Source organism: Dipodomys ordii, unplaced genomic scaffold (genome assembly GCF_000151885.1).
Source record: "Dipodomys ordii isolate 6190 unplaced genomic scaffold, Dord_2.0 Scaffold22, whole genome shotgun sequence".
Taxonomy (NCBI): domain Eukaryota; kingdom Metazoa; phylum Chordata; class Mammalia; order Rodentia; family Heteromyidae; genus Dipodomys; species Dipodomys ordii.
The window spans coordinates 5317434-5327604 of NW_012267238.1; positions in this window are offsets into that span (position 1 = coordinate 5317434).

A 10171-nucleotide genomic window follows, 5' to 3' on the forward strand; every position below is an offset into this window, starting at 1 on the left:
GACACACAAGCACCACTTCAATTCGAAACCCCACTTTGCAGCTACACGCTCAGTAAGGAGGTTCCTAGCCTTAGCATGCGTCTAGCCTGAGTGGGGAAGAATGAGAACACTTTCCTTCTCCCTAGCCCGAATCCAAACGCTTTTCCAGTAGTTCTAGATGTCGATTGTCCTCATCAGAAAATATCTATCTGCTGCATGTGTGTGTGTGTGCGCGCGCGTGCAAATCCAATCACTGTCCTTTCTTGTACCTCTTCTTCAAGTGTGGGCTTCCCACAAGAAGCCTAGAATTCCTGGGTGGGGAGGGGACTGGCATTGCATGGGGGGGGGCGGCGGAGGCGGGCTCCAGGACTTACAGCAGGGGATCAGTGTCCGGCCCAACTCTCCCAGGGTCACACAGGGACCCAGGCCTCTCCAGCTACTACTCCTGACTCTTTCCGAGAGGCCTCAAAGGTCCCAGAAGCTCCCTCCGCCACCGCCGCTCGTGGCTGGGGGAGGCAGCTCTTGGACTGGGCCTGCGGGCCTTGCGGATTATTCCTGTCCCATGTAAGAACATCCAGGACAGCCACGCGAGCCGCCGGGTCACCCTCAGCCTGCGGCTCCCTGCGGGTCAGCGCGCCCTCGCCGCTCGGAGCCCCCGGCCCGCCAGGGGGCGCTAAACAGGGCTTCACGGTGGGATCTGCAGGCGCCTCGGGTGCGGAGGGGCTTTGGGGCAAGTCTCCTCCGCTTCCCGGGCCCCCACGTCCCGACCTGGGATGAGGCGAACAGAGGGCGCCCTCTCGACGCTGAAAGACAACGTACGGTGCCTTGGCCGGTCCTGAACTGCCCAGACCCTGGCGTTAAGCCGGGTGGCGGCCCCCTCGGCGCCAGGCGTTTTAGAGGGCCCGCCCCAAAGCGCGTGCGGAGAGGTAGATGTCCCTTCCTCTCGGCGCTGGAGAACAGGTCTAAGCAACGTGGTCTGCCTCGGACGGAGGAGGATGGGGCCCGCCCGGGACAGCCGCACACGTCGGGCACCGCGATCGCCGTCGCCCCAGCCCTGCGCCTCCAACAGGTGGTCGTAGGGCTTTAAGTTTGGAAGTCTCTAGAAACCTCGCCGCGGGGGGCAGTGTCCCCCGAGCCTGGCCCGTGAGCGTTTGCCCGAGCTTACCCGGCCCCAGCGCGCCGAGGCCGGGCCCGGCGCCGGTGCCGCGCGAGCGGCCGCGTCCAAAGCGCGAGCGATGACGGAACTAGCCGATCCAAGCGGAGCCCAGGGGCGCCCAGAGACCACTTCAAGGTTACCTGCGAGGCGCAGCGAGCCCCGGCCCGCAACCCGGCTTTGACCCCAGCCAAGAGTCTTTCGGGATCGGTCTGCTAAGCTGCGGACGCGGCGCTGGGTCACCGCGGAGACACGGTGTTTGCGAAGTGGAAACCGAGGGTGGGGAACCGAGGCACCTCGGCGGCGGCGCCGGGACTGAGAAGTGCGGGGCTCTCGGTCGAGCTCGGCCAGATGTTCGGGGTGGCTCCAGATGTGCCCCGGGGTCGGGGTGGGGGAGGGTTCTCTCCTTCCCCAGCCCCCAGCTTGGAGCTCAGGTCTGTAAACAAATTCGGTTCCTGCCTAACCCCCGCTGCCTTTGGGAGGCGTCCCCCCTCCCCCCCATCTCCCGATTTGGTAGGAGCTGCTGATTGTTCTGCCCCCACCTCCCGCCTTTGGCCACCCCGTCGTCCCGCCTCACCACCGCAAACCCTCTACCGCAGGATCCAAGTCCCCCCACCCCCGGGATGACTCGGGCATGACCTCATCAGCCGACCGACTTGGGAGGGAGGGGGCCGAGCTTGGAGGTGGGGGACCGGGCTGGAGAGTCGGGGAGAGCCTCGGGAACTGTGCAGCCCACCCCATCCCGCATCCCCTTTCCGTCCCCGGCCCCGAGCCCAGGGTCCCTCCGTCTTGCTAAGGGCAACTCTCAGAGTGCCACGAAAGGGCAAAGCGAGAGAGCTTTGCAAAGAGGAGAGGGTTTTTCAGGGGGTGTCGCCCCGTCCCTCGGACTTGGGCGTCCCAGGCCCTAGCGGATCCCTGCGGAGCGTCCGCCCGTTGCCCACGACCACTGCTCACCTCCCCGGGCGCTCTCCGGGCGCGCCCTGCGTGCGCCCCGCTGCCCGGCCGGCCTCCGGAGTGGCAAGCGCGGCCCCCAGTGGGCTGGAGCGCTCTGGATCCGGGCGATTGGAGAGGGCGCCCTCTCGGTGAAGCGAAGGGAGAAAGACGCCGGGGATCCTGGCAAGCAGGGGGCTGGCTCCGGGGCGGTGCGGATCGGGGCTGCCTTTGGCTGCGCTCTGCTATGGGGGTGGGAGGGGTGGGCCTGGGCTCGCCGCTCGCTGGAGCTCTCCCCGGGCCGGGCGAGATCTGCGCCGCCCGCCTCCCCAACTGCTTTATAAAGTGCGGGCGGCCGCTTTGATCCGCCCACGTCAGCGCGCCGAAACCCCACCGGGTGGCTCCCGCCGGGCGCGGGGGCGGGGCGGGGTCCCGCCGAGGCTCGGGCCCGCAGAGCCCGCCCCGCGCGCCACAAGAATTCGCACCCTGTTGCGCTACAGAAGGAAAGTCGCTCAACACATCTGGTGTTTACGCGTGCCGATCGCGCCGGGCGTGCGGGGCGCAGGTAAGGGCCATCTGGAATCCTCGAAGCAACGGGGCGAGGAACCCCAACCTGCGGAGTCTGACTTGGGTGTCTCGGGCTGGAGCCCAACCTAGGCTTAGCTCCCAAGGCATCGGAGGTCCTGAGTCCTGTCCTCGCTGTCTGGGTTCTGGCCCTTGGCGGGGCTCTAAAGCCTCTGGTTCATCTAGCCATCTCAGAGAATGGAGGTGCTAGGATTGTGCTCCGTGAAACACGCGGTACACTCGTCCCCAGTCTCTGGGAGTGACTGGAGAGATCTCTGGACAACGCACTCCCTCTAGGAGTCGCCGCCTCGGAATAGGTTTGAGAAATTAAAGGAGACTAACAGAAGGCCTCCCATGAAGTCTAGGTCAGCCTGCGGCTGAGGGCACCAAACCAGACCAAAGCACACCCTAGCCCGCCTTCTAACTCCCCTCTTCCCACCTCTCCTCAGGCATGATGGAACCAAGGACTTGTGTCTTCCTTCTAAGGAGCACCTTCAAATGCCTGCTTCTCTCCCTTTTTTTGTGCGCTACTAGGGCTTGAACTCAGGGCCTGAGAGCTGTCCCTTAGCTCTTTTGCTCAAGGCTGGTGCTCTACTTCTTGAGCCCTACCTCCACTTCTGGCTTTTTGGGGGTGCTTAATTGGAGATAAGAAGCTCTTGAACTTTTCAGCTGGCTTCAAACCATGATCTCAGATTTTAGCCTTCTGAATAGCTAGAGTTACAGGTATGAGGTACCAGTGTTCTTTTCCCGGTTCTTTGCAGCTGCAAATGAAGTGACCTTCACAGGCTGTCCCTTACCCAGCGACACACATCTTCATGCACACCACACACACACACACACACACACCTGGGACTACAATGCCTACAGAGCCTCCCCAACAACATGTAAGTATAACTACATACGGTGAGTTAGTCCCCCTTGTACACAGGCTGGGACACACCACCACGAATGGTTTCACACTCACTACTCAGGAAATACTGGACACCTTAGATGCTCCCACACTCAGCACATGAGTGTGAAATGACCACACACATCATTAGGATGAGGTTGACCACACAACCTGCGCCAAACCGGTTCCTGTGCAAAGACACATGTCCATACATACAGAACACACACACAGTTCCCCAAATACATATACATCAAATACATATACACTCCTACACAGTCAGGAAATACCCTTGTAAACATGTTGAGTCGTCCCCACCTCTCATTACACAGTCCTGGGGTTAGTCCCATTAGAAAAGCTAGGAGGCAATGGGGTTTGGAGTGGGAAAGAGCAAAGCTTTTCCCCTTGCAAAAGGCTGGGGACAAAGGTTTCCAGGGTTTCTCTGTCCTGAGTCATTCCGTCCACCAGGGTCAGAACCATTCCAATTGACTTCTGTCTCATTAGGCAGAGGCTCCTTTGAGAATGGAAGTCGGTTGCTCCAAACATTTGCTGGTTCCCAGATGGAATAGAAATGAGAAGCAATTTCAAATCACAATGTTGATTTTTAGGTTCTGATACAGAATTTTGACTGATTTTATTTCAAGCTTGTGATCTTATCATTATTTTGGGGGGGGGGAGTCCAGTCGTGGGGCCAGAACTCTGGGCCTGGGCACTGTCCCTCAGCTCTTCAGCTCAAGGCTAACACTCTACCACTTGAGCCACAGCGCCACTTCCGGCTTTTTTCTTTTTGCTTATGTGGCGTTGAGGAGTCGAACCCAGGGCCTCAGAGGCATGCAAGGTAAGCACTCTACCACTGAGCCACCTTCCCAGCCCCAGCTGTGTGATCTTATATCCCTCAAAACTTAGTTTGCTCATCCATAAGGGGTTATTATATAATCCCACAGAATCCTCTCCATTTTCCACATCAGGATTAGTAGTCCTGTTTCACAGATGCCAAAGCTGAGGCTCATAAAAGGGATACTGGCCAGCTTTGGAACTAATCCCTGAACTCAGATCTCTCTAGCTCTGGGTAGACTCCAGCTGTGCCCAAAGTGAAGAATGAGTTCCTGTTGTCTCGTGGGATTGAAGGAGGCTAGAAGATGGTCCCAGAACTCCAGAAGCCCAGCCAGCCCTGGCATCTCCCAGCTGCTCAACTCTGTTCAGAGGATGAAGATCTGGATTCAGCTTAGGGCTAGACACCTGCTACGAGGTGGGCTGGAGGGCTCTGTGGAAGTGATGCTAAAAGTTTGGACTGAGAGACAAGGGGAAACTGGGGCCAGGGTCTCCCTATTTGTACAGTAGGGAAGCTGATACTTTTCTTGAGATCGCAATGTTTCCTCCCCGGTTTTGTCTTCCTTCCCTCTTCCTAAGCCTCCTCCTGGCCACTGTGTGGCAGGCCTGTGCTGGTACCTGGGCTACAGGTCCTCTCTAGAAGGGATGAGGCTCCAGGCAGGTCAGGGCTAGCACACTCCTGTGGCTGCTGTAGGGGGTTATGAAGATATTTTCTTCCTCCTCAGTCACCCAGGTGATACTGGTTATCTGATCTCTCAGCCATGCCCAGGTTTCCGGCTGCCCATGTGCACAGCCCCTGCCTGACCACCACTAGCCAGGCACACACCTTTCCAGATCCACCCTGCCCATGCCTTCAGCCCTCAGACTGAATTGGGGGGAGGGGGGATGGTGAGAAGAGTGGCTACAGTTCTCTTTGCCATCTCATATCTACTGACCCTTCTACACACCTCAGCTTCCTTCCCTGGAGACCAAAGCCCTGGAGGAGGTGGTGAGGGCTGGCAGACTGAGGGAGAGGCTAGAGGGAGATAAGCTAGATAACTTGCAAGGGCTTTCCCATCTCTAGAGCCTTTTTTTGCTTCTCATCTATGTCATAGGACAAGCCATTAATGTGAAAGAAGGAAGCTGACATATCTCCCTCTCCCAACCCCAGGTACTTGTTAGGTGCTGGCTTCCCTGAACCATGTTTTAAAGACCCTCAGTCCTAGTCAGGTGCCAGTGGCTCATGCCTATAATCCTAGCTACGCAGGAGGCCCAAATCTAAGAATCACAGTTCAAAGCCAACCCCAGACAGGCAAGTCGGTGAGACTCTAATCTCCTATTACCCACCCAAAAGCCAGAAATGGAACTATGGCTCAAGTGGTAGAGCACTAACCTTGAGTAAAAAAAAAAGCTTGTAGACAGTGCTCAGACCCTGAGTTCAAGGCTTAAGACCAGCAAAATAAATAAAAAGATCCTTATTCGGGCTTTTGTTCAACATGGGCAGAAACTTACCCTAACCCAAGTGGACATGGAGGGGATCCAGGGTGTGGTTTAGAACTCAGCGGGCTTTGAGGAAGACTTGCCTAAAAGCCAGTAAGCAAAGATCTGAGCATAGGGGCCTAAGCTTCTGTCTCCTGATCATACCCTTTGCCATACTCCAAGAGGCCAGATCTTCCGAGCAAGGGTGAGGAGATAGAAGGGGACAGATCTGCCACCTTCTCTCCCTCTTCCTCAGTGTGTGGGTTCCAGGAAGCCACCCAGCTGCTGCAAACCTTGGTTTGAGCAATTATCACTCACTCTCCCCCACCCCAACCCCTGCCAAAAGAACAACACACCAAACCATTGGATGGTAACAGGATAATAATGGTAGTAGGAAAACACAGCCATGTGCCAGCTGGTGCAGGAGGCATAAGTTGCACTGAAGGTAAAATGACCAAACCCCAGGCTTGGGGGGGGGGGGAGTTTGTGCAAGATCTGGCAACCCAGGTGAGTCTAGCCTCACCAGCGACAAACCCAGTTCTGCATACCACCCAGGAGGGACCTGTCCTCCTCCTCAGGACCTCTGGGGAGTCATTGTTTCTCCATAGCTCTCAAGGTATAGGCCGGGCTGGGGCCTGAGAGGTTTCTCTTCTGTACCACATAACAAAACACTACCTGTCACGTCTACTGAGGCCTCGCCTTTGAAAGACTGCTTTCAACTCTCCATTGTTTAATGGTGGTGGTGGCTGCTCAGGCGACAGTGTTTATGTAAACTCAGGCCTGTTTCAGCTGCAGGAGAGAAACCGGACCCCAGCAAAGCTGACACAGACTGACTGGCTCAGGCTGTTGCAGGAGACCTGGAGGGAAGGGCTGTGCTCATCCAGGCCCCCAGGGTGCTGTGCTTCAGAAACTGGTTTGGCTTCTTGCTGCTCTGAGCCCACCAGGTCTCATCCCTCCCTCTGGGATGAGGCCTCTGATAGGCTGGGTTAGGAAGTCAGTCAAGTGGGCTGTGTCTTCTTGTTCTCAGGTGTCAGTTCCAGCAAAGGGGGCTGGTTGGCTCCTTGAGTCATGCCCCTCCCTCTGAGCAGGGAGAGACCCTGGGAAAGTCCAGGGGAAGCCCCTGTCACCAGGTGGGACATGTGTCTGCACTTAACCTGGTTTCAATACAAGTTAGTAGCAGTATACATGGAGGAAAAGGGGACATGTGGTCCAAGTGGCTCCCCTGCCAATGCACAGCCCTCCAAGGTACAGTTGCCAGCATAGGACCAAGACCTGTGCATCGTTATACTGTACACAAGAGAAATGGAGAAACCAAGAAAGCAATAGGGGTGAGACAAGGAACTCAGGTCTTCTGTCCCTGGTTCTAGACCTTTTCCACAAAGGTAGGGAAGGGAAGGGAAGCAGCTTTGTGTGTGTGTGTGTGTGTGTGTGTGTGTGTGTGTGTTGGTTAGGGTACTGCAGTTTGAACTCAGGACCTGTGCATGCTAGGCAGGAGCTCTACCACTGAGTCTGTTGTTCACTGGTTAGTTTTTAAATAGCGTTTCTTTCTGCTGAGACCCATCCTTGGATGGCCATTGCTTATTTCTGGCTTCTTGTTATAGGCGGCATGATAGGCATGTTCTGCTGGGCATAGGGTAGGGACTGAAAAGGGATGTCAAGAACTTTTTTTGTTTGTTTGTTTTTTGGGTCTGGTCGTGGGGCCTGAACTCTGGGCCTGGGCGCTGTCCCTCAGCTCTTCAGCTCAAGGCTAGTGCTCTACCACTTGAGCCACAGCACCACTTCCAGCTTTTTTCTTTTTGCTTATGTGGTGCTGAGGAATCGAACCCAGGGCCTCATGCATGCAAGGCAAGCGCTCTACCACTGAGCCACCTTCCCAGCCCTCAAGAACTTTTTTGTTTGTTTGTTTTGTTATTTTTGTTTTTTTCTCCAGAATTTTTTTTTTTTCCGTAGGCTGGCCTCAAATCAAGATCCTACCATTTTTAGACTCACAAGTAGCTATTGGTGTGAGACACCAGTATCTGGCTTGGAGAGGCAGCATACACACATACACACATACACACACACTGGGGCTTGAATTCAGGGCCTGGGTGCTGTCACTGAATCTTTGTGCTCAAGGCTAGAACTTTACCACTTGAACCACAGCTCTACTTCTGGCTTTCTTTGGGTAGTTTATTGGACATAAGTCTCATGGACTTTCCTACCCAGACTAGCTTCCAAACACTGTCCTCAGATCTCAGTAGCTAGGATTACATGCATGAGTGAGCCACTAGTACCCAGTGAGACAGTTGGGGTTTTTTGTTTTGTTTGTTTTTAAAATTTTTTTTATCAGCACCAATTCCTTCCTTCTCAGGACACGGAAACCCCTTTGGCCATGATTCCGTGTTATTAGTTTGAATATGAAATGTCCTCTGAAGGGGACATTAGGTGGGGATTTGATTGCCAGCTGATGGGCTTACGGGAAGTAATTAAGAGGCTCTGAGTTAACCAATACGTTAGTCCCTTGATGGATTCAAAATGGGGTAGCACCATTAGAGGTGGGGCCTAGTTGGGGGAAATAGGTCACTGGAAGTGCATCTTGGAAAGATAGACCTTATCCTTGACCTTTTGTTCTCTCTCTCTGCCTCCTGGCTCCATGAGGTACACAACTTTGCTCCTATATACCCTTCTACCATGATGTCCTACATCACTAGGGTCTGGTGATCATGGACTGAAACCTGTAGAACCAGGGGCCAAAATAAATCTTTTCTCCCTTAGGTTATTTTTTTTTCAGGTACTTGTCACACGGATGAAATATCTGACTAACACACTCCATCAAAGGCGAAGTCTATCTCTCTACCTCTGATCTGGGCAAGCTGGTTGTTTCTACCCAGTGAGTATGGCAGAAGCAAGTGGTACCAGTGTTAGAGCCCAGGCCTTAAGGTCTTACAGTTTCCTTTCAGTTCTCAAAGCCTGGTCTGGCTGCCATGTCAGGGTCCAGCCTGGTTAGAGGCCAAGGCAGAGAGAGACCCTACTGGGGGCCTGACTGATCCACCAGCCAAATGCAATAAGGGAACCCAGTGAGGTCAGCAGAGCAGCCCATTAGACTCACAGAAGCAGGATCACCCTCATTTGTTGTTCACAGCCACTAAACCTGGGTATGGTTTGTTATATGTCAACACACACACACAAAGCAACCAGAGTTTAAGAGTTGAAAAAAAAAAAAAAAAGAGAGCCGGGCATTGATGGCTCATGTTGTACTCTTAGCTACTGGGGAAGCTGAGATCTGAAGATCATGGTTTGAAGCCAGCTGGACAGAAAAGTTCATGAGATTCTTATCTCCAATTAACTGGCAAAAAGTCAGCAGCAAGCAGGGCACCTAGCTAATCTTAGCTACTCAGGAGGCTGAAATCTGAGGATCACAGTTCAAAGCCAGCCCAGGAAGGAAGGCCCATGGGATTCTTATCTCCAATGAAGCGCCACAAAAGTTAGAAGTGGGGCTGTGGCTCAAGTGGTAGAGTACTAGCCTTGAACAAAACAGCTCAGGGATAGTGCCCAGACCCTGAGTTCAAGTCCAAGGCCTGGCACAAAAAGTCAGAAGTAGAGGAAGGGCTCAAGTGGTAGAGTACCAGCTTTGAGTGAAAAAGCTGAGCAAGAGTGCCAGGCCCTAGGGTTAAGCCTCAGTTCTGACTCTCTCTCTCTCTCTCTCTCTCTCTCTCTCTCTCTCACACACACACACACACACACACACACACACACACACACACATAACTAAAAGATGTGCTTATTTGCTAATGCCATTTCCCAATCTTAGCATCTCAGAAGTGGGCCATCCCTCTTATAACCCCCTGAGTTCCTGGCCATCAAAGCCTCTATACTGTCTCTCCAGTGATCTAGGAGTGGCACAAGGCCTAGGGGCCTGCAATAGCTCTGTCTCATCCATGGCTGTATCCCCAGTGAAACATCCGCGCTGCTCCAAAGTGCCAGGTGAACGAGTCAATGCTGCTCATATGGCCTCTGCCTGTGTTTCCCCAGAGGTGGGAGCTCACACCTCCTCCATTATGGAGTCACTCTGGGGAAGGATCCTCCTCCCTTTCCATTCCTCTGGGGACCCTGGCTGTCTTCCTGGGCCTCTCTGCTATATAACGACCCTGGGGATTTGTGAAGCAACACAATCTGGCTTATTGCAAGTGTTTTCGTGGACCAGCACTGTGGCCACCTCCTAGAAATAAGGGAATGTGTCCACCAGGGCCTAGAACCAGCCTCCAGGATCATCCCATCATACCATGTAGGGCTTTAGTTTCCACCCACCTCTTGTCTCTGAGCTTCAGTTTTCTCACCTGGAAAACAAGAGGAGTGAAATTTCCTGCCCAGGGTTGCTGTGGGGCCTAGAG